Source organism: Pristiophorus japonicus, unplaced genomic scaffold (genome assembly GCF_044704955.1).
Source record: "Pristiophorus japonicus isolate sPriJap1 unplaced genomic scaffold, sPriJap1.hap1 HAP1_SCAFFOLD_45, whole genome shotgun sequence".
NCBI classification, from domain to species: domain Eukaryota; kingdom Metazoa; phylum Chordata; class Chondrichthyes; family Pristiophoridae; genus Pristiophorus; species Pristiophorus japonicus.
In genome coordinates this window covers 5,654,543-5,682,393 of record NW_027254352.1, presented here as the reverse complement: position 1 = coordinate 5,682,393, position 27,851 = coordinate 5,654,543, and the positions used below count along the sequence as shown (strand labels likewise).

General features: G+C 43.7%; 1 pseudogene; it reads right to left on the bottom strand.

Moving 5' to 3' along the window:
• Nucleotides 1-2,609: 2,609 nt before the first annotated feature.
• On the bottom strand, nt 2,610-27,369 carry LOC139251836 (zinc finger protein 436-like; annotated as a pseudogene).
• Between the last annotated feature and the right edge of the window lie 482 nt (nt 27,370-27,851).

The following is a 27,851-nucleotide window of genomic DNA, read 5'->3' as shown; positions in this document are numbered from 1 at the left end:
TGCCCTATGCATCACTCTTCTCTCAACCTTTTTTTAATCCTCTTTATTTGCAATGTCAGTTTTTACATCCGATTTCATCCCAACATCCTGAGCTGCTCCAGGTCATACCCCGTTATCCAACTGTCCTATTCTCAGTGGTAATCTATCACACCACTATAACTGGGTGGAAGGTTGTAGTTTTTTCAACAAATGATCCAAGCCTCCAATGTGTACCTCTGCCCTTTTAACTTCAACTACACTGCATGGAATAAAGGTATTCAAAAGTATCTTCAATACAACCCTCTCGATGATAGATACTCCTTGCCTTTAATTATACGTTAAAGCGCAAGATTGCGCGATTTGTCAATTAACAAATCACCAATATCAGCGCTACTACTAATAATCTCCAGATCAATACATCAGGTACAGTGCAAACGTATACACCATAACCATAAACATTTCATTTTACAATCAAGTCCAGCGACCGTTAGATAATTCAGCAACACTGAACCAGAGAAGGAGATGTGAAAGATTTAACAGCAGACTTAGTTCAGTCGCTAGAACAATGAAGCGGCGTCAGATACACAAGCAGTGAAATAATATTTCACAAAATTGATAACCAATAAATACTTTGAAATCTCAGTTTGATCGAAACTTTTTTTGGAGCAGGAAGATTGCACTCACACCTTTAGTACTGAAAACGTGAGCTCTTCATTATTGATCACTGAAAAACATTAATGCTTTATTATGACAGGACAGCTGAGTGTCACAAAATGAAATGATAAATTGTCCTGACAATCAGATACCTTTTCTTAGCTCATAAACTTGATTAAATTATATGGGTTGGATAAAGGAAACGTATTACTGATATAACTCAGCTCATACAAGAAGTAAACAGATACTTAACGCACTATATTATTCAAGCTTAGAACAAAACAGGCGGCGCTTCAAAATCGGGTCGGAGGAGAAATATTTGCCAGGCTTACATCACAGTTAACATCGATTTACAACCTTAAACCTGTGTTAATGTCTTACCAGGATCTACAACTGCTGCAACAATAGGATAGTTAATGTCTTCTATCTGAACGATGAATGGATATCCCATGTATGTTGGTAGCAGTGACATCGGTCGGAGTGGAACCCACAGCTCCGGCAGGCACTCTGAGCTGATACCTTGCACTGGGCCCTGATTTATACCATGGTAAGTCTCCCCTGACACCGTTATACTCCTGATCATTGCAATTAGCTCGAGTCACTCGAACAAACACATTACATCAGCAGCTTTCACTCTGATGTAAATAATTCAGTGGATAAAAAGTAAAGATCTCAAAGTCCGTAATGGTAAACTAATCAGGCAGCTCTCGGGAATAATATGGAAAGTTGTGTTCTTACTTAACAGATCTAACTATAATGAGCATTTACTATTCCATGTAATTGTATTGACATTGCTCACTCCAGCTCGTTCATTTATACTTTGTACCGATTTCTACGCAGTGTCCTCAAAACCAGACACATTGGAGGACATTTTGTTTAAGTTCCTGCAGTTTTCCAATTCAACTATGAATATTTAGTCTCTGACATGAGGAAAGTGAAATGTCACGTTCAGTTTTGCAAACTACAAATTATGCCGCCTCGACAAGTCTCTGTATGATATTGGAGGATGGTACCTGAACATGCGTCATTACAGTGCATCTCTCCGTTATTTCACAGCAGATGGTATCCATTTAGTTCTGAAGTGATCCTTCATATGAGCATCGGGAAAGAAGACATAGCAGTAGGAGTAGGTCATGCGGCCCGTCGAGCTTGCACCTCCACTCACTATCATCGCTGATTTTCTACACCATCTCCCCTTTCCCGCTGTATCCCCACACATGTTGATTTATTATTTCCCACATTTGCGTGAAAGTTCGATAGACAAGCACGAGGAAAGCAAGGCTGGCATTCGGAAGGAAGCAAACACGACATTTCATGAAATTGTCTTCCGGTTTACTGTGCTAAAATGATACTAACTTCGCGATGGTACAGCACCTCCCATCTGCCGTTGTGCTCCAAAATGATTAATTTAAAATGAATATGTTCCGAAACTAGAATAAGTAGCATTAAGATAAGTTTAAGAAAATATTCATTCTCGATGAACAGGTAGTCATTTAGTTCTGGATGAGGTTCGGATGGCATTTAAAATTTCGAGGAATGTTTGATTAGGAGGGTAAATACAACGTATGATTCTCTCTGCATATAATTATATAATAGGAAGAAATGTCTGTCCATATGGGAATGGCTGTTTGTCTTTCTTTCTATCTTTCTTTATTTCCCCTGTAGCCTCGCTCTCCGGTCTCCATGACTCTCTCCCGTTGTTTCTCCCACTATTATTTTTTTCCCTCTTGCACTGTTGCCCTGATGCTCGCATGCTCAACTCAAGTTTGTATTCGTACAGAACATTTCACGAACTTAGCACGTCTCAAAGCACCTTACAGCACATGATGCACGGTACACGCTCACGCCATAGGCATACACATCCTACTCAGCCCTGCAAAGTCGACTTCACAATCCTGAACGAAAAATCTGTCAGAACACCAGAAAACCTATGGCAAATGGTGAGAGAACAAACATGAGGGGAAAACCTACTTTATCTAGTGCTCCACAATCGGCCTTTCGCAGACACAACTGTCCAAAACAATGTTGGTAGGCGTGGCAACGGTACAGTCCTTTTGTGGAAGAAATCCCGTCTTCACACTGTGGCCACCCTCCATCATGTTGTGTTTCACAATCGCCGTGCTGAATAATAGAGTTTAATAGAAGATCTAACATCTCAAAACTGGGAACCAGGAGGCGCTGCAGACCGGCTGCAGAAGCAGAATAATATTCCAGGACAATCTTTAAACTCTTAGCCCAGCAGTTCCTCATTCTACCATAACATGAAGCCACGTGGTCAAACCTGTTTCAATGAGAAGTGTCGAAGATCCTGCCAGGAGCAGCATCAAGCTTACATAAAATTAACTGCCAACCTGGTGAAGAAACTACACAGCACTTAATGCATGCTAAAGTGCAGAACCAGTCACGCCTCATCCAGTCGTGAATGGTGGTGGACCATTAAACAACCAACGGGAGGAGGAGGCTCTATGAATATCCCCGTGCTCAAAGATAGTGGAGCCCAGCATGTGATTGTAATAGACAAGGCTGAACCGTTTTCAATCATCTTTAGCTAGATGTGCCAGATGGATGATCCACTTTGGTCTCCTCAGGAGCTCCCCAACTTCACAGAAGCTAGTCTTCAGACAATTCAATTTAATCCATCTGACGCATGGAAGAGGCTGAGCTCATGCATACAGCAAAATCTATGGGCCCTGAATACATCTCAGCAATGCTGAAGACTTGCAGCACCTCCATACATGTTGTTCAATACAGCTACAAGACTTGCATCTACCCTAAAAAGTGGAAAATAGCCCAGGTATGCCAGTTCGACACAAATCAGGACAAATCTAATACAGCGATTTAACCATTACACCAGCCTAATCCCAATTATCAGCAAATTGATGGAGGATTTCGACGAGAGTGCTATTAAGCATACTTACTCACCTACAACCCGCTCACTGATGCCCAGTGTGGGATTGAACGGGCAATTAAAGAATTAAACGCACTTTATTTAGCCTGGCAAAAAAATAAGGTGATGTAGCAAAATGATCAGGAGCAACTGATAACAATGGTAAAGTTCCTGTTATTCAGAATTATTTTCTTTGGCCTGTAGAGTGGGTGCCTGTCATTGGCAGGATGCAGGATGCATCTGTTCATACTGGAAAAATCAGCAAAGTTAAAAGGAGACAATCTGTAACAAAGCAAAGATTGTTACGTGGTAGAAAGACTGACCAATTATAATGTAAATGATGAATTTGCAAAGAATTCTGTACAAAGGAGATATTCCGAAAGTGTTAGCCGAGAAAGGTTGAGCAACTGGTGTAGCCATGTCTCCCTTGTTCAAGCAATGATTTTTCTCGACAATAGATCTGTTTTGAGTGTCTTTGTCATATTCCACATCAAATGTCATTGTCAGCAGGAAGCACCATGGGAAAAGACAGATGGATGTTTGCAGACCATCACGAGTGAGTATATTTTAAATACAACTCATCAATCTGATATAATCTGCCGCAAAACGTGTCGGTTGCCTGGCGTGTCCGAACTTGTGATGAAGGTCTGTAATGGTGTAGCAAACTTCAGGATAGTTTAGAGGTCACAATAGTAATTATCAAAGTAGGATAGGTTTAGTAGGTATATAATTGTAGACCCTAGATTCGAGGAATTCAGTCTAACGTGGACAAGGAACAGATCGAAATGTAGACTTATCAAGCATTGATGGTGTACAGTGATCTGCTACATTAGGAGCCGGGAGGTTCGCTGTGCAGGTGTTGTGCAGACGACGATAAACAAATTGACAGTTACTATGTTAAGTGATAGATGGGATCCCAAACAAAATGCCGCAAAACAAAAATTATGGTGTTAGAAAATCAAATTAAATGACGGCCATAGCAGTGTTTGATGCTGGTCAGTCAATAGTTGCAATATAAGGATATGATCAGTTCTCAATTAGAGGAATTGCGCAAATTAAGAATAGGAGATAAAGTGTGTAGATCTAAGAAGAATATAATGCTGACACAGAAGCTTCACCTTTTGTGCCGACGATGAGAAAGATAACTTTGTTGACTGAATGTGATTTCGTGGAAGGTTTCTTGCACGAAGAATATTTGAGATGGGAGTTAATGAATATTTCGTTTGTTTGAATGCCAATCTTTGAAAAGAGAAATGGTGTATCCGTATGGTCGTTTTAGCTCCACCCACCTTATTCGGGCACAGAGCTGAAGGTTTTTAACCCTTTGTAGTTTTGTCCTATATGTGGGAAGTTCAAGAATTGTGAAGAAGTTGAATTCGATACCCATAATTGAATTACACTTTAAGTTAGATGTAATTCACAGATGCAAATTTATTTTGATGAAAAGTTACGTATCTAGGAAATGAAAAAGGATGGGTGAGTTTAAGAAAAGATAAAATGTCAATTAAAAATGTGTGGCTCACTTTAAATTAATTAGAATCGTAAACAAAGTGTTATATTTTCAATTTGGTTATTACTGATACGTCCTTACTATACAGTATAAATGCACACGATGCCCATGCTTGAGAGAAAGTCAGTCTGTGACCTTTCCTTTATTCCTCAACACTCAAGTGATTAAAGTGGGTGGTGCTTCGCTTTTTATACCTGAAGGTCCAGGTTAGGAGTGTCTCCCACAAGTTCACCATCTAGTGGTCATTGTTCTAACAGTGTACAACTTTGGTCAGAATATACATGGGTTACAATGCTGGTTGAATACATGACAATTACAAGCTAACACACGCAATTATGAGTTGATAAATAACAGGTCATCATTGATTACATTGGGTTGAAAGATAATCAATTTGCTCCATGAATGAGATTACTAAAGGAGAAGGGAAGAGTGTAATGTCTTAAATAAAGTCTGCATTGGTTTCTCGAAGCAACAGGCTAGGGGAAGCTCAACCCTCGTTTCCCTTTGTGTGGAAACTTATTTTGAAAGACGTGAAAGCTTCCAGTTCAGTAAAAGAGATTTAATTAAAACGATTGGCAGTAGAGTATTTGAAATATTCTCCTTGATAATCATTTTGTTGTCTTGGAAAACTTTCGTTTTGGAAACCTTTTTAATAGAAATAATACGAAACTGGGAAAAAATACTAAAACGTTTGGAAAGAATCTATGAAATCCATTGTCTCTGATGAGAAACACAAATGCATGTTGATTATCTTTCAACCCAATGTAATCAATGATGACGTGTTTTTTTATCAACACATAATTGGGTGTCTTAGCTTGTAATAACCAAATTGAAAAGACAACATTTTTTTACGATTCCAATAGATTTAAAGCGAGTCACACATTTTTAATTGACGTTTTATCTTTTGTTAAACACAACCATCCTTTGTGCATTTCCTAGCTGCGTAACTTAACAGAATCAGTCCCCTAGCTAATTATTCAACTCAACAATCACGAGTAGCCGCGGCCTTGTCCAGATGTGTGGCTACACTAGACTGCGTGACATGGGCATTCAAGGTGAGTGAACCTATCGTGATGACAGGGGAAATACTGAATACTGCAAATCCCGGGCCTTCTCCAATATAAGCCGAGCGAAGTGGGAAGCTGTTTCACTGCCACACGATCAATCAGTAAAAATAGTCAGAGACATCGAGGAAAAGCCTGCAGAAGGAATCCTCACCGGGGGGTGCCTCACGCATGTAACGCATCAGAATGGGAATATTCTCCAGGGAATGTCAGTGAGAGAGCTGTCGAAAACCCAGGCCTCACATTGTATGTAGATGGATCCCAAAGGAACGTCGACGGCTGCACACGTACGGGATGGGTGGTATTAATCTATCATCTGGAGGTAGTGATGTAGGGTGCGCTGGACAGAGGCCTTTTTGTCCAAGAAGCAGAATTAACTGCACTGACAGAAGCCTTATTAGTGGCAGAGGGAAAGACTGTGAATATATATATAGCTAGCAGGTCTGCCTTTGGGGTAGTACATGACTACATATTAGCATTTGGAAGGAGAGGGTTTGTTACATCTGCCGGCGAGACCATCAAACACGATGAACGTATAAAATTAGTATTAGAAGCAGCTAGCAAACCAGCTAAATCAGCAGTGATAAAGGTAAAGTCCCGTCAATGAGTAGTGGACGAAATACAGCATGGAAATGAGTCTGCGGACAACGCCGCCCGAGAAGCGGCCACTTCTGCAGGCATAAAGATAGAGACAGTCTGTAGAATTGCCAGAGGAGGACATAAACATAGTTAAACTGCACGCAGATATGAACGAGGAAGAAAGAGCAGTATGGGAGAGAAAGGAGGACCACCTGGAATAGACTCAGTGTGGAGAAAGGACAAAAAGGTGTTGGTACATTCCTGCATTCGGCGAATGATCATGGAGCTAAACCATGGCATTTACAAGGCTAGGTGTAAAGCCAGGATATCCAATATCACATGGGATTGGTGGTGGCTGGGAATTGGGCCCAACGTTGCTAAACATTGTCAGCACTGTGTTACTTGCAACCAACATAATCCGAGAAATCATTAAAAATAAGGATGGCGGGCCAACCCCGCCCACTGGGACCATGGGAAAAAAAGCAAATTGATTTGACTGGGCCCGTAATAAACTACAGGAGAAGGAAGTAATTCTTGGTGAATATTGGCTAGTTTTCAAGTTGGGTTGAAACACTTGCCACCCGCAATTGCACGGCAACTATGGTAGACCGTATATTAGCGGAGCAGGTAAATCCAAGCTGGGGATTCCCATTCATGTCGATTTGGACCAAAGGACTCATTCCACAGGAAAGGTAATGAAGGAAGCTTGTAAAATGATGAACATTAAGCAGAAATTCCATAACCCCTAACATTCCCAGAGTTCACTAATAATAGAAAGAATGAATACAGCCCTCATACCTCACGCAAAACCGATTCCAGGATGGTATGTTGCCTCGCTGGTGTAAGGGTCAAGGATGTCCCGGAGCGGGTGCAGGAAAGGGAGGGTAAACAGCCAGTTGTCGCAGTGCATGTAGGTTCCAATGGTATAGGTAAAAAACGGGATGAGCGCCTACAAGACGAGTTTAGGGAGCTAGGTGCAAAATTAAAAATTTGGTCCACAAAATTAGTAATCTCAGGATTGCTACCAGTGCTACGTGCTAGTCAGAGTAGGAGTCACACAATAGCTCAGATGAATACGTAATTTGAGGAGTGGCGCAACAGGGAGCGAGTCAAATTCCTCAGACATTGCAACCGGTTCTGTGGGAGTTGGGACAAGTACAAACCAGACGGTCTTCAAGTGGGCAGGACTGGAACCAATGTCCTAAGGGGAGTGTTTACTAATGCTGTTGGGGAGCAGTTAAACTAACATGGCAGAGGGATGGGGAACTATGCACGGAGACAGAGTGAAATAAAATGGAGGTAGAAGCAAATGATAGAAAGGAGAATAGAAAGGAGAATAGAAAGGAGAAACCCAAGGCAAAAAACCAAAAGTGCCACATTACAGAAAGTTCTGAAGGGGCAAAGTGTGTTAAAATGACAAGCCTGAAATCTGTGCCTCAAAGCGAGGAGTATTCGTAATAAGGTGGAGGAATTAACTGTGCGGACAGCAGTTAAAGGATATGATGTAATTGGCCTCACAGAGATATGGCTCCAGGGTGACCAAGGCTGGGAACTTAACATCCAGGGGTATTCAACATTTAGGACGAATAGGCAGAGAGCAAAAGGAGGTGGGGTGGCGTTACTGGTTAAAGAGGTATTACTGCAATAGTTAGGAGGGACATTAACTTGGATGATGTGGAATCGGTATGGGTGGAGCTGCGGAATTCCAAAGGGCAGAAAACGGTAGTGGGATTTGTGTACAGACCACCAAACCGTATTCGTGAGGTTGGGGACAGCATCATACAAGAAATAACGGATGGGTGCAATAAAGGTACAGCAGTTATCATGGGCGACTTTAATCCACATATTTATTGGGCTAATCAAACTGGTAGCAATGCGGTGGAGGAGGATTTCCTGAAGTGTATTATGGATGGTTTTCCAAACCAATATGTCGAGGAACCAACTGGAGAGCTGACCATTCTAGACTGGATGATGTGTAATGAGAAGGGACTTATTAGCAATCGTGTTGTATGAGGCCCCTTGGGGAAGAGTGACCATAATAAGGTAGTGTCGAGGAAATATTTAGCTTAAATTAACTCAGGTGGAGACTTTCAGAACAGCACTTCGAGAGAAAGAATTTATTTTAAAAAGCGAGATATTTCTCGGAGAGCCTGCTTGGACTGTACCAAGGCAAAAACTCTGCCGTACTGGCAAATTGTCCCTATCTTTATACAGAAATTGAAGACAGAAATATAAAAGGAATCTTATTCATTAGTCCCGTGAGTACAAAGGTCGTCTCGGGAGGAACACACTCTATCTATCCTTGCATAGTTTCTCTCTGTTCACAGTCTGATAAGCAAAGGCAAAAGGAGACTCCCTTTTAATACCAGATGGTCATTTAATTGCATCTCTAAGTTTCAAGGCTAAAAAAGCGTGGCTATTTTTCTAGTCCAATTATTTCTTTAAGCATAGCAAAAACAGAATTTAACCCTTCCTTTTCCATGAGCCATAGATTCATAGATTCTTTCTTCCACAATTCCCTCCTTGTTGATCTTTTTATTTTTTTAGATCCACACAATTTCCTGTATTCTCTTCTTGAGCAAAAGGGGGTGTACACCCTTCAGGATAGGGTCGCATTTGGAGATATTCGTCTTCATCAACCTTTTCCTCGAAGCGACTTAACCTTCTTTTCATGTATATACCTTTTCTTTCTAATACGGAGAGCAGGCCTATTACTTGACTAATTACATTTTTTAATTTTATCCACATTCCGCAAAGGATTATTAATAATACAAGCATAACCACACCTACGATTACTATGGGGTGTATAGCAAGCTTCAGTACTGCTGTAGCTTTTGGGGACCATCCGGTAAACACATCCCACCAGTCGTGTACTGTCAAAGAGGTGACTTCATCTGCGATTCTCACTAGCTGCCCCTTCTTGTAACTCATTTCGACTCTAAATTGGTGAATGTCTCTTGCTTGCTTTGACAGAGCTTCCTCAATTTTCTTGTCATTCCGTATCACATTGTGCAGTCTGGTCAAATTAATTACAGGGGGTAAGGGTTCAATCTTGTGCATAGACTTTTCTACATACTTACTATCTCTCCAGTAACATCACATCCTTTTGAATTACAACTGGTATATCTTTTTTTTTGAGGGCTAATGGTTAAATAACGGAGGAAGTCTTTTCTCCCGTCCAGCCTTCCTATGTACCCCCATCTCTTGTTTTTCCCTGTGCTCCCGGTATACTTCATCCACACATCGGCCTGGTATTCTATGAACAATTAATACCCTTTCCCCAATATAAATTGGAACTCCCCTCTTTCTTCCTTCATTCCACATGCTTCACATCGTGCCGTAAAATTCCCTACCTTACAACTTTGGCCTACTGGGCATATAAAATTGCCTTGCTGCCTCATACTATTACTTCTTTCCCATTCCATATTTCCCTTCCATACTCTTCCTTCTTTTCGGACTTCTTCCTCCTGCCGGGAGTTCCCTGTCGCTAAAATGATCAGTATACCTAACTTCCATTCATAATTTTTCCAAGAGTCCCTTCCCATCTTCCGTTTCTTGTTTGTTTCTATAACACTCTTGAAATAAGTCGTTACAATAACAACACGTCCACACGATAGTAACAGTGACCCAAATAACAAAGGCCCAAACTGGCACACAAATGAGCTCTGACATCCGTCCGTGAATTTTGGGCCATAATTTCAAGTCCAAATATTTAATACAAGAGCAGGTACAGTTCTTCAGCGAGAAGATGACTGTTTTCTTAGTCGGGCGACCGTAGTATGTCCTGGTTCAATGCCTTTTCCTTCGGCTGTAATTAGTCGGGGAAATTATATATACAACGGGTTGCATGCACCCAGTTCGGTTTGTGTTGTGTTGTGAGAATTATCTGATACGGTCCTTTCCAGCTAGGAGAAAATGATTCTTTATTTAATGTTTTTACTAACACTTGATCTCCAGGTCTGAAAGGGTGCATATTTCCTTCCGACGGGGGCACCTGTGTCTGCTTTATTTGTTCATGCAGACTTCTTACTATTTCACACATGGCCTGAGCATACTTTAGTGATTTTTCATAATTCCAAATTAATGCTATTTTTTCATCTGCCAGTGGTGGTTTTACGCCAGTAGGCATTGGTCTTCCCAATAAGGCTTCATGTGGTGTTAAATCAGTGTTTCGGTTTTTCTGGTTTCTCATTTTATGCAATACTAATGGTAAGGCTTCTGGCCACTTCAGTCCAGTCTCCTGACATAACTTGGTATGGGTAGATTTTATTATCCCATTTACTCTTTCTACCATTCCCGAGGACTGTGGCTGATAGGGTTCCAGTGGAAGTTACATGTACCATAACGCTTCTGCAAGGTTTAGCACTATTTTTCCGGTGAAGTGGGTTCCCCTGTCACTGTTGATTCCCATAGATATCCCATATCTTGGTACTATTTCTTTAAATAAACTTTTTACTACTGTTCGGGCATCGTCTTTCCTAGTGGCGTACGTTTCTACCCACCTTGCGAAAATATCTACTATGACTAATGGATACTTAAGACCTGATACTGGAGGCATGTGGACAAAGTAAATTTGCAAATTTTCAAAGGGCATACTTGGTTGGGGTCGATGATCCTATCCAGCAGGTGTTTTACCTCTGTTATTTTGTTGAAAAATTTGGCATGTCCTAGCAACTTTCTCAATTACTACTGTTATTCCTGGTGCATACCACTGTGCATCAATAGCATGCATCATCCCTCCTGTGCCCATGTGAGCCTGACCGTGTGCTAGGCGAGACAGGGGTAAAAATAGAGATCTAGGGCAAACAGTTCGCCCATCAGGGTGATACCAAATGTCGTTTTTTAGAAAACAACCCTGGTTTTCCCCAAGTTCTTTCTTCCTGCATGGCAACTTGCTGTTGGGCTGCTTTAAGTTGTTGGATGTCAAGTACCTGTGGAGGGGAAACTGAGACTGCTTGAAGGCAGTCTGCCTGTGCCGAAGCGGCCTGTTTGGCTGCTTCGTCAGCACTCCTATATCCCACTGATACTTCATCCTCACCGGTTGTGTGAGCTGCACATTTGAGAACGGCTACCTTACTTGGCAACTGAATGGCGTCTAATAGATTAAGCACCAGTTGAGAGTGCTTAATATGCTTTCCACCAGAGGTGATAAAGCCTCTGTTTTTCCACAGTTGTCCAAAATCATGGACCACACCGAATGCATATCTAGAATCAGTATAGATATTAGCAGTATGGTCTTTAGCTATTATACAAGCTCTAGTGAGGGCAATTAATTCAGCAGCCTGAGCCGAGGTTCCAGGAGGCAGGGCGAATGCTTCAACAGTTTCGTGGGGATATACAATAGCATAGCCTGCCAAAAACAAATCATCCGACGGCCTATGTGATGATCCATCCGTATAGAGGATAAGATCAGGATTGTCCATGGGCTCTGTGAGCAAATCTGGTCTTGGTAATGTGGCTACTTCCACCGTTAACAGACAATCATGCTCGTCTGGATCCTCTAATTCTTAAGTAGGAAGAAAGGTGTCTGAGTTCACTACCGGTGCACGTCGAAAGGTATAGTTCGGGTGTGCCAGCAGTAATACTTCATAACCTGTTCTTCGAGACGCTGTAAAGTGTTGTGTGGCAGCTGAATTCAAAAGTAATAACACAGATTGGGCTGTAATGACAGTACATGGATAATCCAAAACAATAGGTACCGACTTCTCCACCATGATCGCAGTAGCAGCTGCAGCACGTAGACATGCTGGCATTCCCGTTATTACTGGAGGCAGCAAAAACTAATAATAAGCAACTGGTCTATTTCCCCCACCATGTTCTTGGGTTAGTACTGCTGTTGCAAATCCTTCTTTCTCATTCACATACATCTGAAAAGGTTTACCATAATTCGGAGTCCCAACGCCGGAGCATTAGTAATGGCTTTCTTTAACTGTTTAAATGCCTCCTCTCTCTCTGGGGTCCACTCCACCTTGGGTGGGGCATCATTCAGGGCAGCTGGTCTTAGGACCGCATCCCATTCTCGATTCTTTCTGGTCCTAGCTGCCTCTGCCCTTGAGATATTTGAAAACCCAGGTACTGGACTTGAGTCTGACAAAATTGTAACTCTTGTAACGACACTCGGTACCCTCTTTCACATAGGTGCTGTAACAGTTTCAGGGAATCTTGCATGCACCTATATCCATGGCTAGAAGCCACAAGCAAATCGTGCACATACTGCAACAGTACAGACTGGTCTGATAATGATCAGTCTTCGAGGTCTCATTTTACTGCTGCTGCATATACTGCGGGGCATTCGGTGTATCCTTGGGGCAACCTGGTCCATGTGTACTGCTGCTTCTTGTGGGTGAAAGCAAACAGAGACTGACTTCCTTGATTTAACGGGATAGAGAAAAAAGCTGAACACAGGTCTATTACAGTAAAGACAGTTGCTGTTGGTGGTATAGCAGATAGTATATTGTTGGTGTCCGGTACCACAGGTGTGATAGGGACTACTATCTTATTAATAGCTGTCAGATCTTGCACAAATCTCCATTCCTACAATCATCGGACCCATATCTTTAGGTTTCGCTGGCGGTTTTACAGCCAATGTCAGATGGGGTGTCGAGTTCGCTTCTCTAAACCGCTGTTGCTGTAAGGGTGTCAAATCGATGGCTACCCCCAATCCTTCTGGTCCAAAATAAATGCGGGGCGTAGCTTCTACTATTTCTTCTCTATTTAAAAAGGATTGTACCAAACACTGGTAAGTTTCAGCTTTTTGTCGAGTGTACCAGGCTGCACAGTGAAGCTGAAATGCCTCAAAGCTTGTCAAAATTACATACATCAATTCTTCAGTATTAGAGTCAAATTTAGCTTTTACGTTTTGTATAAGTTCATGTATCAAGGGGGAATAGAAGTTGCCATTCAATTGCCAACAATAGAGGGCAGCCTTTTCTTTGTTATTCTCCCTTTTCTCTTTTTTAATCCCATTAAAGAACTGATGGATTTTATTTGGAGGGAGCTCCATGAACATTCCTTGCTTTGTGCAATAAATTGTGGCTCCTAGTTGCACAAAGTCTGTCTTCCCAATAAAGGGAGAGGTGTTGTTTTAGAGACTGTCAAAGTCTCATCATTAACTGATTGTCCTTCAATTATCAATTTAGTAGGTTCAGATAAAAATTCTTTCATGGGGATACCGGCCACACCCATACTTCAGACGGTGGTGTTGCTTACAGGTAATCCCACACAGGATGGTACTGAAGACATAGTAGCACCGGTATCCACCAGGAATTTCACATCAGCGTCTCCTACTTTTACTACTGCCAGAGCGTTTTCTTCTATGTCTGCCGATAAGCGGAGGGCTGCCGCCTGTAACACTAAGCCTCTGGGGCATCCCTATGCTGATTATTCTGTGCCTGTCCTCGTCCCTTTTGCTGATTTACTGACCTGCTCTTTTAGTCTTATTTTCCTTATAGGTAAATAGTCCCTCTCTATACATGTTAGTCAGTACTGTAACATTCTCTTTCCAACTTTTTCCTTGCCAGTCCAAAACCTTTATTTTGTATGTTCTTGCTTGTTGTGGCAACATACAAGTTAACAAGGTTTGCACTGCCAAAGGTTCATCTTTTACCCCTTGCCAAGAGGACCCATATGCTGCCTGCAGTAATAATTTCACATCTCCGGGGAGGGGGTTATATATGGTACAGGTTTGCTCAAGCCAGTTGTGAAAGGCTACTGGCTTCTTAACAGGATTAGCGGCGGCTGATAATGTTTTTTTTAAAACAATTCTCAATGTAATCTTTATCCCAAGTGGGGTCCCCTGTCCTATTTTTGGTGGTCTGTCTCCATTCCTCAATTAAGGACAATTTAAAACTTCCTCCATATGGCCAATCCCCATCAGACCAACCGTACAAATCGCTACTAAACATTACCGCGTATCTGTTGTCTCCTGTTTCTTTAATTACAGTGTCCGCCGGCGAGCCGGGCGGCACAATGGGATCTCCTACCTTCTCGCGTTGCTTTACCAACTTACTGATTCTTTTCTCAGTCTTAGGATGTACTTTCATTCTTTCAGTTGAGAGGTCGTCCTTCTTTCCTTTTCTAGGAGCTGGGCGCGAGCGCCCTGCTCGACTAGAGCCGTTTCCCATTCTGCCGGGTGCAACGTCTCGCGATCTTTTCTGAAATGAGAGTTAGGACAATCCTACAAAATATACAATAATTTACAAAGCTCAGCTCAGCTCGGGGTCTCCTTTTGCCTTTTTGTTATTTTAGCTTCTTTGCGGCAGCTACCTTATGCCTCACCCCCTAGGGGATCTCGGCGGCCCATCCCCCTTTCAGCTAGGACGGCCTAGGCACCTTCCTTCTTTCAGCTCGGAAGTTCCTTAAAATTCCTCTTTTCACTTTAAAAGTTAAATTTAGTTCTTTTGGATCTCGTTTTTTTTAAAAAGAGATCCTGCCGGACTGCGCCAGAATCTGTCGAGGAAATATTTAGCTTAAATTATCTCAGGCGGAGACTTTCAAAACAGCACTTCGAGAGAAAGAATTTATTTTAAAAAGCGAGATATATCTCGGAGAGCCTGCTTGAACCGTACCAAGGCAAAAACTCTGCCGTAAAGACAAATGTTCCCTATTTTTATACAGAAATTAAAGACAGAAATATAAAAGGAATCTTATTCATTAGTCCCGCGAGTACAAATGTCGTCTCGGGAAGTACACATTCTATCTATCCTTGCATAGTTTCTCTCTGTTCACAGTCTGATATGCAAAGGCAAAAGGAGACTCCCTATTAATAACAGATGGTCATTTAATTGCATCTCTAAGTTTCAAGGCTAAAAAAGCGTGGCTATTTTTCTGGTCCTATTATTTCATTAAGCATAGCAAAAACAGAATTTAACCCTTCCCTTTTCCATAAGCCATAGATTCATAGATCCTTTCTTCCACAAGAGTACAGCTCCCTCTACACTGTCCCATCAAACACTCCCAGGGCAGGTACAGCACGGGTTAGTTGCAGAGTAAAGATCCCTTTATACTGTCCCATCAAACATTCCCAAACACATACAGCAGAGGTTACATGCTGAATGAAGCTCCCTCTACAATGTCCCATTAAACAATCTCAGGACACTTACCACATGGCTTACAAACAAACTAAGGCTCCCTCTACACTAACCCATCAAATACTCCCAGTACAGGTACAACATGGGTTAGATACAGAATAAAGCTCCCTCTACACTGTCCCATCAAACACTCCCAGGGCAGGTACAGCACGTGTTAGATACAGAATAACGCTCCCTCTGCACTGTCCCATCAAACACTCCCAGTACAGGTACAGCATGGGTTAGATACAGAATAAAGCTCCCTCAAAAGTAGTAATCACAGGATTGCTACCAGTGCCACGTGCTAGTCAGAATAGGAATCTCAGGATAGCTCAGATGAATACGTGGCTTGAGGCGTGGTACAAAAGGGAGGAATTCAAATTCCTGGGACATTGGAACTGGTTCTGGAGGAGGTGGGACCAGTACAAACTGAAAGGTTTGCACCTGGGCAGGGCTGGAACCAATGTCATAGGGGAAGTGTTTGCTCGTGCTGTTGGGGTGGAGTTAAACTAATATGGCAGGGGGATGGGAATCTATGCAGGGAGACAGAGAGAAGTAGAATGGGGGCAGAAGCAAAAGATAGATAGAAAGAAGAAAAGTAAAAGTGGAGGGCAGAGAAATCTAAGGCAAAAAGGGCCACATTACAGCAAAATTCTAAAGGGGCAAAATGTGTTAGAAAGACAAGCCTGAAGGCTCTGTGCCTCAATGCGAGGAGTATTCGGAATAAGGTGGACAAATTAACTGCGCAGATAGCAATTAACTGATATGATTCAATTGGCATCAAGGAGACATGGCTCCAGGGTGACCAAGGCTGGGAACTCAACATCCAGGGGTATTCAACATTTAGGAAGAGTAGACAGAAAGGAAAAGGAGGCAGGGTGGCATTGTTAGGTAAAGCTTAAATTAATGCAATAGTAAGAAATTACATTTGCTTCGATGATGTGAAATCGGTATGGGTGGAGCTACGGAATACCAAAAGGCAGAAAACGCTCGAGGGAGTTGTGTACAGACCACCAAACAATAGTAGTGAGGTTGGGGACAGCATCAAACAAGAAATTAGGGATGCATGCAATAAAGGTACAGCAGTTATCACGGGCGACATTAATCTACATATAGATTGGGCTAACCAAACTGGTAGCAATGCGGTGGAGGAGGATATCCTGGAGCGTATTAGGGATCGTTTTCTAGACCAATATGTTGAGGAACCAACTAGGGAGCTGACCATCCTAGACTGGGTGATGTGTAATGAGAAGGGACTAATTAACAATCTTGTTGTGCGAGGCCCCTTGGGGAAGAGTGACCATAACATGGTAGAATTCTTTATTATGATGGAGAGTGACAGCCAATTCAGAAACTAAGGTCCTGAACTTAAGGAAAGGTAAATTCGATAGTTTGATGTGTGAATTGGCTCGAATAGACTGGCAAATGATACTTAAAGTTTTGACGGTGGATGGGCAATGACACACATTTAAAGATCACATGGATGAACTTCAGCAATTGTACATCCCTTTCTGGAGTAAAAATAAAACTGGGAAGGTGGCTCAACCGTGGCTAACAAAGGAAATTAAGGATAGTGTTAAATCCGAGAAAGCGGCTTATAAATTGACCAGAAAAAGCAGCAAACCTGAGGACTCGGAGCAATTTAGAATTCAGCAGAGTAGGACAAAGGGTATAATTAAGGGGGGGAGGGGAATTGAGTACGAGAAGAAGCTTGCCAGGAACATAAAAACTGACTGCAAAAGCTTATATAGATATGTGAAGAGAAAAAGATTAGTGAAGACAAACGTAGGTCCCTTGCAGTCGGATTCAGGTGAATTGAAAATGAGGAACAAAGAAATGGCAAACCAATTGAACAAATACTTCGGTTCTGTCTTCACGAAGGAAGACACAAATAACCTTTTGGAAGTACGAGTGGACAGAGTGCCTAGTGAGAAGGAGGAACTGAAGGATATCCATATTAGGTTGGACATTGTATTAGGGAAATTGATGGGATTGAAGTCCGATAATCCCCGGGGCCTGATAGTCTGCAACCCACAGTACTTACGGAAGTGGCCCTAGAAATAGTAGATACATTGGTGATCATTTTCCAACTGTCTATTGACTCTGGATCAGTTCCTATTGACTGGCGGGTAGCTAATGTAACACCACTTTTTAAAAAGGGAGGGAGAGGGAAAGCGGGTAATTATAGACTGGTTCGCCTGACATCAGTAGTGGGGAAATTGTTGGAATCAATTATTAAAGATGAAATAGCAGCGCATTTGGAACGCAGTGACAGGATCGGTCCAAGTCAGTATGGATTTATGGAGGGGAAATCATGCTTGACAAATCTTCTGCAATTTTTTGAGGATGTAACTAGTAGAGTGGACAAGGGAGAACCAGTGGAAGTCATGTATTTGGACTTTCAAAAAGCTTTTGACAATATCCCAGACAAGAGATTGGTGGGCAAAATCAAAGCACATCGTATTGGGGGTAATATACTGACGTGGATAGAGAACTGGTTGGCAGACAGGAAGCAGAGTGTCGGGATAAATGGGTCCTTTTCTAAATGGCAGGCAGTGACCTGTGGAGTGCCGCAGGGCTCAATGCTGGGACCCCAGCTCTTTACAACATACATCAATGATTTGGATGAAGGAATTGAGTGTAATATCTCCAAGTTTGCAGATGACACTAAAGTGGGTGGCAGTGTGAGCGGTGAGGGGGACGCTAAAAAACTGCAGGTTGACATGGACAGGTTAGGTGAGTGGGCAAATGCATGGCAGATGCAGTATAATGTGGATAAATGTGAGGTTATCCACTTTGGGGGCAAAAACGCGCAGACAGAATATTATTTGAATGGTGGCAGATTAGGAAAAGGGGAGGTGCAACGAGACCTGGGTGTCATGGTTCATCAGACATTGAAAGTTGGCATGCAGGTTCAGCAGGCGATGAAGAAGGCAAATGGTATGTTGGCCTTCATAGCTAGGGGATTTGAGTATAGGTGCAGGGAGTTCTTACTGCAGTATTACAGGCTCTTGGTGAGGCCTCACCTGGAATATTGTGTTCAGCTTTGGTCTCCTAATATGAGGAAGGGTGTTCTTGCTATTGTGGGAGTGCAGCGAAGATTCACCAGACTGATTGTCGGGATGGCAGGACTGACATATGAGGAGAGACTGGATCACCTGGGCCTTTATACATTGGAATTTAGAAAGATGAGAGGGGATCTCATAGAAACATAAAAGATTCTGACAGGGCAGGATAGATGCGGATAGAATGTTCACTATGTTGGGGAAGTCCAGAACCAGGGGACACAGTCTTAGGATAAGGGGGAGGCTATTTAGGACTGAGATGAGGAGAAACTTCTTCACTCAGTGAGTTGTTAACCTGTGGAATTCCCTGCCGCAGAGATTTGTTGATGCCAGTTCATTGGATATATTCAAGAGGGAGTTAGATATGGCCCTTACGGCTCAGGGGATCAAGGGGTATGGAGAGAAAGCAGGAAAGGGGTACTGAGGGAGTGATCAGCCATAATCTGATTGAATGGTGGTGCAGGCTCGAAGGACCGAATGGCCGACTCGTGCACCGATTTTCGATGTTTCTATGAATGAGAGGTGATCTTACAGAAACATATAAGATTATGACAGGGCTTGACAAGGTGGTTGCAGAGAGGATGTTTCATAGAAATATACAAACATAGAAAATAGGTGCAGGAGTAATCCATTCAGCCCTTCTAGCCTGCACCGCCATTCAACGAGTTTATGGCTGAACCTGCACTTCAGTACCCGCTTCCTGCTTTCTCGCCATACCCCTTGATCCCCCGAGTAGTAAGGACTTCATCTAACTCCCTTTTGAATATATTTAGTGAATTGGCCTCAACTACTTTCTGTGGTCGAGAATTCCACAGGTTCACCACTCTCTGGGTGAAGACGTTTCTCCTCATCTCGGTCCTAAATGGCTTACCCCTTATCCTTAGACTGTGACCTCTGGTGGGGGAGACTATAACTAGATGGCTTGATCTTAGAATAAGGGGCCACCCATTTAGAACTGAGATGATGAGAAATCTCTGCTCTCAATGGGTTGTGAATCTGTGGAATTCATTGCCTCAGAGAGCTGTGGAAGTTGGGACATTAAGAAACTGTCTATTCCTGTCTTAAATTTATTTAAACGATAAGGGGATAAGGGATTACGGGGAGCGGGCAGGGAAGTGGAGCTGAGTCCATGATCGGATCAGCCATGATCTTATTGAACGGCGGAGCAGGTTCAAGGGGCCTTATGGCCTACTCCTGCTCCTATTTCTTATGTTCTTATTTATTGAAAATATACAGGAATGTTTCCTGACTCAACATGTTAATGAAGTAATTTGGGAAAATTATATATTGGATGTGGTGTTTAGTAGTGAGCCTGACTTCCTATCAGGCCTCCGTGTGGGGGAACATCTGGGCAACAATGATCACATTGTAGGGTCCCAATTGGCCGGGAGAACCAAAGTGACTGAGAACCTGCAACTCGCACCGCATTTCAGAAGGGCAAACTTCTCCAAAATGGCAGAGGACTTGCAACAGGTAAATTGGCCAACCCTACTTGGTGGTGATGTGACCGATGTTGAATATAAATGGAACGTATTTCAGATTTAAAATGTGGAAAACTAACATAGCCAAAATCTAAAGATGGAAATGTGGTAAGAAAAAGCCAAGGTGCCTGACTGGCTCTGTACAAAGACAAATAACATGTAAACAGAAATGTCTCTATAAATTAAAGAAATTTAACACTCAAATATATAGCGTTGAATTCAAAGAACTAAAGAAAACAGAAGCTGCTATTCGATCAGCAAAAAGGTTATTTTGAAACAAGAATTGTAGGCAACTGTGGCAGTCATGGGAAGAGCCTTTTTTATTTATGTAAAGAGTCAGAGAACTATTAAAGACTGTATTGGGCCACTGAAGGGTGTTCAAGGAGAGGTTACAAAGGACTCACTGAGTATGGCGGAAATATTAGTGAGTACCTTGCATCAGTCTTTACCCTTGAAGATCATGCTCAAATATTAGAATTTAATAATACTAGTTTTTCTCAGTAACATTAACATGGATATGAATATTGTTTAAGAAAAAAATAAGAACTTAAAAATATATAGAGCAGCCACCCGAGGGTCCTCCGGGAGATGGGACATGTGCTGTGTGAGCCCCTCCGGGAGATGGGACATGTGCTGTGTGAGGGTCCTCCGGGAGATGGGACATGTGCTGTGTGAGCCCCTCCGGGAGATGGGACATGTGCTGTGTGACGGTCCTCCGGGATATGGGACATGTGCTGTGTGAGGGTCCTCCGGGAGATGGGACGTGTGCTGTGTGATGGTCCTCCGGGAGATGGGACATGTGCTGTGTGAGGCTCCTCCGGGAGATGGGACATGTGCTGTGCGAGCCCCTCTGGAAGATGGGACATGTGTTGTGTGAGGCTCCTCCGGGAGATGGGGCATGTGCTGTGTGAGCGCCTGTCCTGTATGTTTAATAGCTCACTACACTCTGGAATGGTTCCTACAGATAGGAAGGAGGCTACAGTCGTCCACATTTTTAAAACAACATGACAAGGCAGACCTCGGTAACTATAGGCCCATCAGTTTAATATCAGTAATAGGTAAGATGCTGGAAAGAATCATAAGGGATGCAATTTATGAATACTTGGAGAGGGAGGGACATATTAGGGAAAGCCAACATGGCTTCATAAAAAAAAGAGTTCATGTCTCACAACTCTAATTGTATTTTTTGAAGAAGTTACAAAGTTGGTGGATGAGGGAAGCCCAGAAGACATTGTTCACTTAGATTTCCAAAAATTTTTTGACAATGTACCACACAAGAGACTTCTCTATAAGATCGGAACCTCTGGTACTGATAATATATTGAGCTGGATACAGAACTGGCTGCAGGATGCAGGTAAAGAGCAGTTATCGATGGATTTGGATCTGTTTGGAGACCGGTCACCAGTGGTGTTCTGCAGGGATCAGTTTTGGGACCGTTGCTTTTCACTATTTTTACTTATGATCTTGATTTTGAAATGATACCAAGATCTGTGCGAGTGCTCGAACTGTAGAAGAGGCTCGTCTGATTCAGGCAGATCTTAATTTGTTGGGACACTCGCCTCATGACTGGAAAATGATGTATAACTTAGATAAGTTCAGTGTGATGCATGTGGGCAGGGCAAATGCTCAACATTCATACACCCTCCAGGGAAAGGCATTAAAGATAGTGGAGATAGGAAGAGATTTAGACATTCTAGTGAATACATCTTTAAAGGTACACGAGCAATGCAGTGTAGCGACAGCTCGAGCAAATAGGGTGTTGGGGTGTATCCATAGGACAATTGAGTATAAGCCGAGGAGTACTGTTTTGTCCTTATACAAGACCTTAGTCAGGCCACACTTGGAATACTGTGTCCAGTTTTGTTCTCCTCACATGGTGGGTGATATTGAGGTTCTGGAAAGGGTCACTAGACTAATTCCAAGTCTAAAGCATCTTAGTTACCAAGATAGGTTAAACGAGTTGGGACTCTTTACCTAGACTTAGGGCGATATGATTGCGGTTTATAAGATAATGAAGGTGAAAGAGAGTGTTCCAGCTGACCATTTATTTCAATTAAGTAGGTTAGGCAGGACCAGGGACAGAAATTTCAGTTGTACAAGGCTAGATCTAGGTTTAGACATCAGGAGGTGGTTCTTTTCCCAGAGAACAGTAGACATCTGGAACAAGCTGCCCTCTCATGTGGTGGATACAGACTCACTGAATTCCTTCAAGTAAAAGCTGGATCTGTTTCTGGCTGTGGCGGAGATTAACACTTACAGAAGGTAGGTACTGCAGGGAGTTTAATGGCCAGAGTGATCTCCTGGACTAGTTTCCATTACTTAGATGGGTTGGAGAGGAATTTCATAGATTTTATTTTCCCAAATTGTCCTAGTTTTTTTTTTTAATCTGTATTTTTGCCTCTCACAGATCATCACATGGATTCGGATGGAGTGGAGTGTATACGCTGTGATATATCGCAATTGTGTGGGACAGGCTTGATGGACTAGATGGTCTTTACCTGTCCGTCATTTATCGTATGTATTAAAATGCTTCCTCTGCACTGTCCTGTCGAACAACACTAGCAGAGCAGGTACAGCACTGATTAGATTCAGAGTAAAGCTCCCTGTACACGATCTCATCAAACAATCCCAGGGCAGGTACAGCACGCCTTAGATACAGAATAAATCTCAGGCCCCGAATTAGATCCCACAGGCCCCGTGCTGACAGGCCCGGGTGAGCGGGGTCTCTGGCCGCCATCTTGCACAGGGCGGGATCAGGGCGCATGCGCGGCCATCTTGGTTTGGGAACAGAGAGTGGGCGGGGCTTCAGGATCTCTGTTCCCAACTGGGTCCCACGGCCCGGAAGATGGAACATCCTGGGCAACACACTTTCCATCATCATAGAATCAGAGACTGGTGACAACATGGAAGGAGGCCATTTGGCCCGTCGAGCCCATGCCGGCTATCTACAAGAGCTTCTACTAATCCCACTCTATCTACTCTGTCCAGACCCCTCATGATTTTGAACACCTCTGTCAAATCTCCTCTCAATCTTCTCTGTTCTGAGAACAACACCAACTTCTCCAGACTATCCACGTAACTGAAGTCCCTCATCCCTGGAATCTTTCTGCACGCTCTCAAAAGGCCTTCGCATACTTACTGGAATGTGGAAGCCAGAATTGCTCCAGTTCAGTCAACAAGCTCCCCGCTGGAGTGGAACTAAACTACAGAACCAGTGGGAACCTGTTCAAACTTCGTCGTCTCCAGGCCAGGTCCAAGACCACCCAAATCTCTGTCGTTGAGCTACCGTACGCGGACAATACCTGCGTCTGCGAACATACAGAGGCTGAACGCCAAGTCATAGTCAACGTATTACTGAGGCGTACAAAAGCATGGGCCTTACACTAAACATCTGTAAGTCCGAGGTCCTCCACCAGCCTGTCCTCACTGCACAGCACTCCCTCCACCCACCCCCCGCAGTCATCAAGAGCCATGGCACGGCCCTGGACAACATGGACCATTTCCCATACCTCGGGAACCTATTATCAACAAGACCAGACATTGACGACAAGATTCAACACCGCCTCCAGTGCAGCCTTCGGCCGCTTGAAAAAAAAGTGTTTGAAGACCACGCCCTCAAATCTACCACTAAGCTCATGGTCTACAGGGTTGCAGTAATACCCACCCTCAGAGACATGGACTATGTACAGCAGACACCTGAAGTTGCTGGAGAAATAACAACAACGAGGTCGCTGCAAGATCCTACAAATTCCCTGGGAGGACAGACACACCAACGTTGGCGTCGTCGGTCAGGCCAACATCCCCAGCATAGAAGCACGGGCCACATTTGATCAGCTCCGCTGGGCAGGCCACATTGTTAGCATGCCAGACAAGAGACTCCCAAAGCAAGCACTCACTCAGAACTTCTTCACAGCAAACGAGACAAAGGTGTGGCAGAGGAAACGTTACAGGGACACCCTCAAAGCCTCCCTGATAAAGTACAACATCCCCACTGACACCTGGGTGTCCCTGGCTAAAGACCGCCCTAAGTGGAGAAAGTGCATCCGGGAGGGCGCTGAGCCCTCGAGTCTCATCGCCGAGAGCATGCAGAAATCCACCGCAGGCATCAGAAAGAACATGCGGCAAACCTGTCCCACCCTCCCCTTCCATCAACGACTATCTGTCCCACCTGTGACAAGGACTGTGGCTTCGTATTGGAATGTTCAGCCACCTAAGGACTCATTTTTAGAGTGGAAGCAAGTCTTACTCAATCCGAGGGACTGCCTATGATGATGATGATGACTCAGAACTGCACACAATACTCCAGTTGAGGACGAACAGAGTTTTACGTGGGTTCAACATAATATGCACACTTCTGTACTCTATACCTCTATTCATGAAGCCTAGGGTCCCGTAAGTCTTTGTAACCACTTTCTCAACCTGTGCTGCCACCTTCAGTGATTGGTGCAATATACTCCTGGGGGTCTCTGTTCACGCACCCCTTTACAATTGTACCCTTTAGTTTATATTTCCTCTCCGCTTTCTTCCTACCAAAATGTATCACTTTTGAACTTTTCTACGTTAATTTTCATCTGCCCCGTTTGCCCATTCCACCAGCCTGTCTGTCTTTCTAAAGACTATCACTACCTCCTCACTGTTCACTGTACTTCCAAGTTTTGTGTGAGCTGTAGATTTGGAAATTGTGCCCTGTACACCCAAGTCTAGGTCATTAATATAGTTCAAAAAAAGCAGTGGCCCCAATACCGACCTCTGGGGAACACCACTTCCTCCACTCTGAAACACAACCGTTCACCACTACTCTGTGTGTGTCACTTAGCCACTTTCATATCCATGCTGCCACTGTCCCCGTTATTCCATGGGCTTCGATTTTGCTGGTGTTGGTAACACGCCCGGGATCACTAAACACAAAACCCAGTCTGTTAATTACTTTCAGCTACTGGACTTAGCATGGACCCCACAGCATCTCTTCTACCTTCAATATGTGAATAGAGCATCATGCCTGTAAACCTGGTTTAAGTTTATATCCACTCAGCAAATCTATTTAAGAAAAGCCTGTAGGCCAATGACACACTGTTAAGGTGCCAGTGTGCTGCTGGTTTGATTGGCATTTTGCCTGTAATGTACTCCATATTTTGGTCTCCGTATTTAAGGAAGGATATACTTGCATTGGAGGCAGTTCAGAGAATGTTCACTAGGTTGATTCCGGAGATGAGGGGATTTACTTATGAAGATAGCTTGAGTAAGTTGGGCCTAAACACACAGGAGTTCAGAAGAATGATTTTATCGAAATATAAGATAATGAGGGGGTTCGACAAGGTGGATGCAGAGAGGATATTTCCACTTATATGGGAAACTAAAACTAGGGGACATAGTCTTAAAATAAGGGGCCAGCCAATTAAAACTGAGATGAGGAATTTCTTCTCTGAGGGTTGTAAATCCATGGAATGCTCTGCCCAGGAGAGCTGTGGAGGCTGGGTCTTTGAATATATTTAAGGCGGAGATAGAGAGATGATTGAGCGATAAGTGTGTAAAGGATTATGGGGAGTGGGCAGGGAAGTGGAACTGAGTCCATGATCAGATCAGCCATGATCTTATTGAATGGCGGAGCAGGCCTGAGGGGCCAAATGGCCTACTCCAGCTCCTATTTCTTATGTTCTCATGTTCTAACTGAACATTTCTCCCAGGGTAACCTTGTCTGTAATGAAATATGTGTCTTTTAATAAGCCTCAGGTCCTTGCTCATGTCTGCTGCAGATTCCAGAGTTGATTCCAGAGATGAGTGGATTGACTTATGGCTGAGTAGTTTGGGCATATACACATTGGAGTTGAGAAGAATGAGATCTGTGTGTGGCCCTGAAGGACTGTGTCCAGGCTGATGTTCTGTTCCCACTGTAAGATCCTCCCCACAGATTGTCCTTTCTCAGCTCCAGCCAGGTGATGCTAAACACTCAGGTGATCCACAGCAATGTGTTGAAAGCAACACTAATTTATGTGTCTATATCCAAATATTAAACTCCAGTCGATTTCAGGAGTTATTAACATCAGTGTTACAGGAATTATAAACACCAACTGTCAGAATGAACACGATTCAGTCCGGGATGTGAATAACAGCAGAATCCAACTCCCGCAGTCACTTGTGAACTCGCTGGCGTCTCAGCAGGTTGCCTGACAGAGAGAATCCCTTGCCACACTCAGAGCAGGTGAACGGCCTCTCCCCAGTGTGAACTCGCTGGTGTGTTAGCAGGTTGGATGACCGAGTGAATCCCTTCCCACAGTCGGAGCAGGTGAATGGCCTCTCCCCAGTGTGAACTCGCTGGTGTGTTAGCAGGTGGGATGATGTAGTGAATCCCTTCCCACAGTCAGAGCAGGTGAACGGCCTCTCCCCAGTGTGAACTCGCTGGTGTGTCAGCAGGTGGGATGAAGTAGTGAATCCCTTCCCACAGTCGGAGCAGGTGAACGGCCTCTCCCCAGTGTGAACTCGCTGATGTGTCAACAGGTGGGATGATGTAGTGAATCCCTTCCCACATTCAGAGCAGCTGAACGGCCTCTCCGCAGTGTAAACCCGCTGGCGTCTCAGATGATGCGATGATAGAGTGAATCCCTTCCCACAGTCGAAGGAGGTGAACGGCCTCTCCCCGGTGTGAACTCGCTGGTGTCTCATTAGTTGCTCTTTGCTTTTAAAACTCTTCTCACATTCAGAACATTTACAAGGTCTCTCCTCATTTGAACTCGCTGGTGTTGCAGCAGGTGGGATGACCGAGTGAATCCCTTCCCACACTCGGAGCAGGTGAACGGTCTTTCCCCAGTGTGACCTCGCTGATGTGTCAGCAGATGGGATGATCGAATGAATCCCTTCCCACAGTCGGAGCAGGTGAACGGCCTCTCCCCAGTGTGAACTCGCCGATGTGTTTCTAGCTGGGACGGGTAGTTGAATCGTTTCCCACAATCCCCACATTTACACGGTTTCTCCCCAGTGTGACTGCACTTGTGTCTCTCCAGGTTGGATGATCGACTGAAGCCTTGTCCACAAACCGAGCACGTGTACCGTTTCTCCCCACTGTGAACGGTGCCTTCTGCTTCCATGGTCAAAAGCTGATGATATTCCAGTTCCGATGTAGTGAGTGACTGTCAGATCTTGAGGTGATGTTTGGTTTCAGCTTCCAGTCTACAAATCCTCCCCTTTTAACACCCTGTAAAGTGAATTTCAAACAGAAAAATGGAGTGTGAGAGAGAACCCACAAAAACACAAAGGCAGGTTGTGAAATTGAGCTGAATGAGTCTGTGTGGGGCCGGCACGAGAAAAAAGTGACCACGAAAGCTGCCGGATTGTCGTAAAAACACATCTGGATCACTGCTGTCCTTCAGGAAGGGGAACCACCTCCCTCGACAGGCCCACATGGGAAATTGTTGGTCCCACTGGGCCCAGAAGTACTGGGGGTGAAATCCAGCAGCTTCTCCCCCCTCTCCATCCAGCTCAAACTGATGTAACAAACAGACCCACACAGGAGGCCAGGGAGTAACTTCCACATCCAGCGCCCACCTGATACAGAGCGGCTGGGAATTGC